Here is an 8,833-nt window from a genome sequence, read left to right as displayed (position 1 = left end):
TGGAGGAGCCTCCCTCAACGTGGGCAAGGGATAGCAATATGATCGCACCCCTTTTTGCAAAGATATGGGAGTGCCTGGTTCTATGACTACCCCATCCCCCATCCAGGCTGGTTCTGAGCTACGGGGTCTGAGTGGGGATTTTTGTTTGTTTGTTTGTTTTTGTTTTTGAGACAGGGTCTCGCTCTGTTGCCTAGGCTGGAGTGGAGTGGCACGATCACAGCTCACTGCAGCCTTGGCCTCCCGGGCTCAAGCAATCCTCCCACCTCAGCCTCCTGAGTAGCTGGGACCAAAGGTGCGGACCACCATACCCAGCTAATTTTCCTATTTTTTGGTAGAGACAGGATCTCTCTTTGTTCCCCAGGCTGGTCTTGAACCCCTGGACTCAAGCAGTCCTCCCACCTCAGCCCCCCAAAATGTTGGGATTACAGGCATGAGCCACCTGGTCTCTGAGTGGGTTTTTAAAAAATCCTGTGTGTCAGCTTGTCCTGAAACTTCAACCCTTGGTGATTCTGAATCTTCATTCATTCATTCATTCATTTCTTCATTTGTTCACTCATTCTTCCATTTATTGAGACTTTGTTATGCTCCAAGTCCTTGCCAGGTGCTAGAGGGTAGAGTGTTCAGAGATGGATCACTCATGGAGCTGGCTCTCTAGTTGGGAGACAGACAGTAAAAAAAATTAACAAATAAGCCCATGCCCCTGACTCTCTCACCATGGCCCCCACTTCTGAACAACGTCCCCTCATCTGCCCCATGGTCTATTTCATCCAGGTCCTCCATCCCGGCTTCTCACTGCTCTGGGCCAAGTTACTAAACCTCTTGGTGCCTCAGTGTCCTCATTTGTACACCAAAGAATATCATAATATTACTACCTCTTTGTTGTGAGACTGTATGAGGAATACACACGCAGCTCTTAGAACAGTGCCTGGCATGGAGCACTTGACCAGTGGTAGCTGCAATTGTTGTTATTATTAGTGCATTCTCTACCATAAAAAATAAAAATAAAAGCTGGGTGTGATGACATATACCCGCAGTCTCTTGGGAGGCTGAGGTGGGAGGATTGCTTGAGCCTGGGAACAATCAACACTGCAGTGAGCTGTGATGGGGCCACTGCATTCCAGCCTGGACGACAGAACAAGATTCTGTCTCAAAAAAAAGAAAAGAAAACAAAAAACAAAACAAAAACACCTACCAAAGATGCTACACTGCTGGATTTGAAGATGGAGGAAGTGGCCATGAGCCAAGGACTGTGCGTAACCTCTAGAAGCTGGAAAAGGCAAGGAATGGGTTTTTCCTAGAGCCTCCAGACAGAACACAGCCCTACCATTACCTTAATTTTAGCCTTATGGGACCCAGTTTTGGATATCTGACCTCCAGAACTGTAAGATCATACATATGTGTTGTTTTCAGCGACTTCATTTGTGGTCATTTGTTACAGCAACCATAGGAAACTAAAACACATGCTAATAAGGTGCTGGACCCAGAACAGGAGAACAGGAGGAGCTCAGTCCATGTGACTGGCTGTTTATCCCCTTGCATTTCCCCATGCAGGCCCCTGCAGCCCACGGACGCCACGACCTTTGCAGCTGTTGTTCCTCGGCTGGGAGAACCCTTCCTTTTTTTCTGTCCGGCAAGATCTTTCTTGAGACCTTTTTCCCCAAAACTGTTCTGTAATATCCTCTGAGGTTCTAAGTTTTCTCTCAGTCCCTAGAGCAAAGTCAATTGTCTCTTCATAGCTTTCTTCTCATCTATTTTCATGTTTATCACGGACTGTGAGTATTTTGTTTTTCTTCAACATCCCCCCGCTAGACAGTGACGCTAAATGCATCCAATGCTGGAGGCTCACACAGTAGATGCTGAGGAAATGCAAATAATAAATAACAATTTAAATACATAAATACTAGAAGTAAATAAATAAATTCCGTTAAAATCTGATTGCAAATTTTATTAAAAACCTGGACGAATGAATGCACGAAAGAGAAAAAGAGAGTGATGAGTAAGTGACTGAGGCCATGAAGGATGGGGGCACTTGGACAGCCAGAGGTGGCGGTGTTTCCAAAGGAGGAAAAGGGATGAAGAGGATGACAACAAAGTCACTCATTTCCTTAACACGGTTCAGCATTGTGTGTTCTGGTTGACCAAAGTGTCTGAGTGCCTGAGGGCAACAATCGAGTTTGGCCTACAGAGAACACCAACATAGGAGGTTGGAAATTCTATTTTAAAAATGTTAAACAAGTTTAATTCTAGTATAGCACTTTTTTTCTTTATTTAGAGTACTTTTGGAGTTACAGAAAAGTTGCAAAGATAATAAAGAGAGTTTCCATGTACGCAACACCCAATTTCCCCATTCTTAACATACATTAGTGTGGTACATTTGTCACGACTAATGAACCATTGTTAATATGATGAATACATTATTGTTAACTCCATATTTTATGCAGATTTCCTGTTTTTCCTCTAATGTCCTTTCTTTGCTTCTGGTTACCACCTTACATTTACTTGTCATGCCTCCTTGGGCTCCTCTGAGCTGTGACACCCAGTGACACCCAGTGTCAGCCCAGGCTGACACTTCCCTTGTTTTTTATGACCTTGCCCTTGAGAAGTACTAGCCAGGTGTTTTATAGAATGTCCTTCAGTTTAAGATTTTCTGATGTTTTTCTTATGATTCGACTGGGGTGGTGGGCTTTGGGGGTGAAGACCGCAAAGGTGAAATGCACGTCTCATCACATCCTATCAAGAGTACCTCCTATTGCCGGGCGCGGTGGCTCACACCTATAATCCCAGCACTTTGGGAGGCTGAGGCGGGCAGATCATGAGGTCAGGAGATCGAGACCATCTGGCTAACACAATGAAACCCCATCTTACTAAAAATACAAAAAATTAGCTGGGCATAGTGGTGGGCGCCTGTAGCCCCAGCTACTCAGGAGGCTGAGGTGGGAGAAAGGCGTGAACCCGGGAGGCGGAGCTTGCAGTCAGCTGAGATCAGGCCACTGCACTCCAGCCTGGGTGACAGAGCGAGACTCCGTCTCAAAAAAGAAAAGAAAAGACTACTTCCTATCAGCAAGACTTATCAGTAACCATGTTGACCTTGATCACCTGGCTTACCAATGGCTTCCCAGAGTCTCCGCTATTAAAGTTGCTTTTCCCCCGACTTTCCATCCTGTAGTCTTTGGAAGAAAGCCGCTAAGTATAGCCCTTGGTTGAGGGGTGGAAGTTATGTTCCATGTCCTGGAGGGAGGAGTATCTCTAACATCAATTATTGACAATTTTTCTGTATGGGAAATGTGTCATTTCTACTCTTCTTATTATTCAATCATTTATTTATGTCATTATAGACTCAAGGATATTTCTTTTCTTTTTTTTTTTTTTTTTTTTTTTTTTTTTTTTTTGAGACAGAGTCTCACTCTGTCGCCCAGGCTGGAGTGCAGTGGTGCAATCTCGGCTCACTGCAAGCTCCGCCTCCCGGGTTTGCACCATTCTTCTGCCTCCGCCTCCCGACTAGCTGGGACTACAGGCACCCGCCACCTTGCCCGGCTAGTCTTTTGTATTTTTTAGTAGAGACAGGATTTCACCGTGTTAGGCAGGACGGTCTCGATCTCCTGCCCTCGTGATCCACCCGTCTCAGCCTTCCAGAGTGCTGGGATTACGGGCGTAAGCCACCGTGCCCGGCCTAGGATATTTATTTTCTACCTTGATTTGTTTATTTATTTTTGTAGAGATTTGTTTACATATTTATTTTTGTAGAGACAAAGTCTTGTTATGTTGCCCAGGCTGATTTTGAACTTCTGGGCTCAAGCGATCCTCCCGCCTTGACCTCTCAAAATGTTGGGATTACAGGTGTGAGCCACTGTACCCGGCCTATTTTCTACTTTGGGTTATAATCCAATACTATGTTATTTATTTTGTTATTCAAATTGTGACAGCTTCAGCCATCGGGAGCTCTTCCAGTTGGTGTCCCTTTGACATGTTACGATTGTTTTATCTTTTGAGCACTTCCTTAATTTCTACCATACAAGATGTTGCAAGTTTACTTCAGATATTCCCTACCCCAGGCCAAGAATCATCCATACTTCCAAAAAGTCCTGGTTTCCATTTCTGGGGAAATGGTATGAGAACCTAACATCTGAGGCATGCGTGCAACGAAGTGTTTTTAACATGTAAACTTTACTCTGGTGACTTCTGTTTCTGGCAATATGGAGGGTTAGACATGCTGAGTAACCCTTCCCATCAAAACAACTCACATGCTGGATAAAATATTTTAAATGCATTGATGAGCCAGCACAAGGAGTATTCTGAAACCAAACAGTGAAGGGAAGATTAAGCCCTTAGGGATAAGCTGAGTCCCGAAGCTGGTTTTTTATTTTTATTTTTTATTTTTTTTTGTCCTGGGGAACGGTGGAAGCCTGTGAACAAGTGATTTAATTTTCTCAGTACTTTAGGTTTTATAGGACAAAAGACAAAGTTCAGGGCCCATTCAAGTTGGGAAGTCTAGCAGGATCCTTCAGTGTACAATGAGCCCAAAACCCTGCCCCAACCCCAAAGGAAAAGTGTCAGATGTAGGCACTCAGTGAGGGGAAAAGGCCAATTCTTCTAAGAGTCAGGAGCACAGGGTAGGCTTCCCAAAGGTTCGCAGCCCAAATTCACACTACCTGCGTGGTCTGAAAATCTTTATCCGAGACCTGAAATCTACTGGTCAGTGCCCACCCTCCACTTCTACCTGGAATAAGACAAGGCAAAGGCAAATTCTTTCTGGAGAAGCCACCTTCAGCCCAGGTGTGACTGATTGTATATTCTGCAGACAGCTGAAACAATATTTCCTACATGATGTGCTCTCCTAGAAACTTGCCATATCCCACCAGGAGGTAGAGTTTCCATCCCCACCCTTGCAAACTGGACAGGCCTCTTGACTGCCTTAAAGGATAAAAAGCAGTGAGCAAATGATCCCGCATGACTTCTGAGGCTAGGTTAGAAAAGGTGATACAGCCTCCATCTGGGACTCTCTCTCTTTCTCTTTCTCCTCTCTCTCTCCCTCCCTCTCTCTGACACTAGCTTGCAAGCCCTGAGCTGCTATGTAAAAAGTCCTGCTACCTGAAGCCTTGATCTGGAGAGACAGCTCAGGGACAAAACATAAAAGTCATAGAGAAATGACCACGGAGTCCCAGGTGTTCCCATTGGCTGAACTCTTCCAGCCAGGGGCCAGACCTGTGAGCATGCAAGCCTTCCAATGATTCCAGCCTGGATAATGAAGACTTTGGCCTTACCCAGACAGATCTGGCTTTTGTCCTGGTACTTGGGAAGTAATCTCTGGGTCCTCAGAATGTTTTGACTGATAGGAGTGTTCACCTGGTAGCCTTGTGTTATACTGAATAGTCATAACAAGGTGAGTTGGGGCGGGGGCTGGCCAGATAGCAAGGGGTTGGCTCCCAAAGACCAACAGTGTGGCTTAGAGTGGAGACTTGGGATCATGTGATATCAGTTGACCTGGAGACTGATATCAGTCATGTGGGCAATCAATCAATCATACCTACATAATAGAGCTTCAGTAAAAACTCTGTACACTGAAGCTTAGGCAAGCTTCTGTGATCATACTCTATGTACTTTGTTACACACTGACAGTAAGAGTCACACATCCTGTATTAGTCTGTTCTCACCCTGCTAATAAAGACATACCCGAGACAGGGTAATTGTAAAGGAAAGAAGTTTAGTGGACACACAGTTCTATATGGCTGGGGAGGCCCCACAGTCCCATATGACTGGGGAGGTCTCACAGTCATGGCAGAAGATGAAGGAAGAACAAAGGGATGTCTTACATGGCAGCAGGCAAGAGAATTTGTGCAGGGGAACTTTCCTCTATAAAACCATCAGATCTCGTGAGACTTACTATCACCAGAACAGCACAGGAAAAACCGGCCCCCGTGACTCAATTATCTCCTACCAGGTCCCTCCCATGACACTTGGGGATTATCACAATTCAAGGTGAGATTTGGGTGGGGACACAGAGCCAAATCATATCGTATCCTGACTCCACAGGGGAGGGTGACAGAAGCTGCACATTTGGAGCCCTCTGCCCTATGCTCGTCTTCCCTTGGCTGATTCGATCTGTATATATTTCCTTTAATAAACCATAACCATGAGTACATCCGCTTTCAGTGAGTTCTGAGGGTTTTTCCAGGGAATTATCAAACTGGAGGGTTGTTTGAAGATACCAACAAACTTGCAGTTGGTGTCAGAGGGAGGGTGATTTAGGAACTATGCCCTTTAACTTTGTAGTTGGCCCTAAACTCCCTGCACAGGCCCAGCTGCAGTTTTTTTTTTTTTTTTTTTTTTTTTTTTTTTTTTTTTTTTTGAGGCGGAGTCTCGCTCTGTTGCCCGGACTGGAGTGCAGTGGCTGGATCTCGGCTCACTGCAAGCTCCGCCTCCCAGGTTTACGCCATTCTCCTGCCTCAGCCTCCCGAGTAGCTGGGACTACAGGCACCCGCCACCTCGCCCGGCTAGTTTTTGTATTTTTTTTAGTAGAGATGGGGTTTCACCATGTTCGCCAGGATGGTCTCGATCTCCTGACCTCGTGATCCGCCCGTCTCGGCCTCCCAAAGTGCTGGGATTACAGGCTTGAGCCACCGCGCCCGGCCCCAGCTGCAGTTTGACGAAAGCCACATGAGAAGCTCTGAGTGCGAAACACCCAGCAGAGCCCAGTCAACCCCCACAAGTGTGACTGAGAATAATTAAATGGTTGTTGATGTTTGGGCCGCTAAGTTTTGGAGGTAACTGAAATGCTCAGCCTCCAAGGATTCTCACAGATAGGGTCAAAGACAATAAAACACACAAGGAAACAGGCCACACTGAGCCAAAGCCCCCAGAAACAATAAAATTAGAACTGCACACACGTCAGGCACTGAACATACCATAAAAATAAGTACGTCTACCATGTTTAAAGAAATAAAAGAGGAACTGTTAGCTATTAAGCTGTTGTCTCTCAGCTCCAAATTAACCCTCTACACCCTGCTGTCGTACTGGGGCTGAGTCTCTGGACATGTCATTTCTCCTCAGTCAGCGGGTTTTCTCTCAGGCTCCAATGCGAGAGGCACTCAAGGAAGACCTGAGACTGGAACAGGGGAGAAGAGACCAGTCTTTCCTGTCCTGTTTCTGTTCTTGACAGTGTTGCTTCAGCAGTGACCTTTCATCCAAAAGCAGTAGTTGTTCAGTCTCCACGTTGTTTTGGCACTCCCAGAAGCAGCCTCATTGTATCCCCTCAGAGGCCCCAGCCCTGGCCAGCCAGTGTTCCCTCCTCAGGAGTCCGTGGCCACCTCCATGAAGCCCTCTCACTGAGCTCCTGGGGTCCCATAACCCCAGCATCATCCCTTATGTCCCCTTAACTCTAGGAATGGTAGTTTCTTCCTGCAGTTACTACCCCTGTGGTACCTCAGTGTCTTCTTTTGGCTTTGACAGTTCTCCATTACCTGTTTAACCAGTTCCTTATACTAAATTATCTTTGTTAAAACAGCTGGTGTAATTTCTGCTTCCCTGGCTGGACCTTGACTAACAGAGCACTTGGTACCAAGAGTTGTCCCAGGAAACAGACTCTCGAAGAAGGGATTCTGGGATTGGATTGGCCACATCCTCATGCTTGATTGCAGTGCCTATGAAATATGGAATACAAGCACAGGTGTGCTGAATACCAGCTAGTGAGAGCCAGTCATACACAACTTTTCAACTCTGTGTTCAGTGATATCCCATTGGCATCCTAAAATCAGTCATGATGGGAGTGTTTATACCACAGAAATCTGCAAAACCTGGCTAGGCATGGTGGCTCACAGCTGTATTCCCAGCACGTTGGGAGGCTGAGTCAGGAGGATCACTTGAGGCCGGGAGTTTGAGGTTATGATGAGCTATGATCGTACCACTGCACTCTGTCCTGTGTGACAGAGTGTGACCCTGTCTCAAAAAAATAAAATCAACCAAACAAACAAACAAAAAAACAAAGAAAAGGAAATAAAAGGAATCTGCAAAAACTACACATATTATTTCCCCCCTGAGAGAGCCAGTTTACTACACACCAGTGATTACAAGTAATCAATGGCTCATGGTGACATCACTACCAATATCATTTGATTGTGACAATGTTCCCACCGAAGTAAGGGCATGGAGAGCCATGGGACTGCCACACTTACATGGTAGTGATGACTTCAGGACCATAGGGTGAGACAGCTATTTTTGAGTTCACTGGAGCTATTATGGAAAGCAAAGGACATGCTCCAATCTTTAAACTCTCAGCTTAAATCACAGTCAGAGAACCAGAGAGATTCTACAGAGCCCTAAATAATCCTTTATTTCTTGTAGTCATAGATTTCTCTCTCTCTCTTTTTTTTTTTTTTTTTGAGACGGAGTTTCGCTCTTGTTGCCCAGGCTGGTGTGCAATGGCATAATCTCGGCTTAACTACAACCTCTGCCTCCCGGATAAGCGATTCTCCTGCCTCAGCCTCCTGAGTAGCTGGGATTAGAGGCAGCTGCCACTACGCCCAGCTAATTTTTTGTATTTTTAGTAGAGACAGGGTTTCACTATGTTGGCCAGGTTGATCTCGAACCTCTGACCTCAAGTGATACACCCGCTTCAGTCTCCCCAAGTGCTGGGATTACAGGCATGAGCTACGACACCTGGCCTAGCTGTAGATTTTTGACTTTGCTGAAAATTATACTCAAACTTTAATTGGGTGGGCTGCAGGATTACAACATAAATGGAATTCACACATTTAGAATCTCAAGCAGTGTGTTTGGCTGTGTACTTTGTGTGGCTGAGAAATGACCAAGAGCACAGAGGTACACGGGCCCCGGGGTA

Source organism: Rhinopithecus roxellana, chromosome 13, assembly GCF_007565055.1.
Source record: "Rhinopithecus roxellana isolate Shanxi Qingling chromosome 13, ASM756505v1, whole genome shotgun sequence".
Taxonomy (NCBI): Eukaryota; Metazoa; Chordata; class Mammalia; order Primates; family Cercopithecidae; genus Rhinopithecus; species Rhinopithecus roxellana.
Note: the sequence above shows the minus strand (reverse complement) of the source record.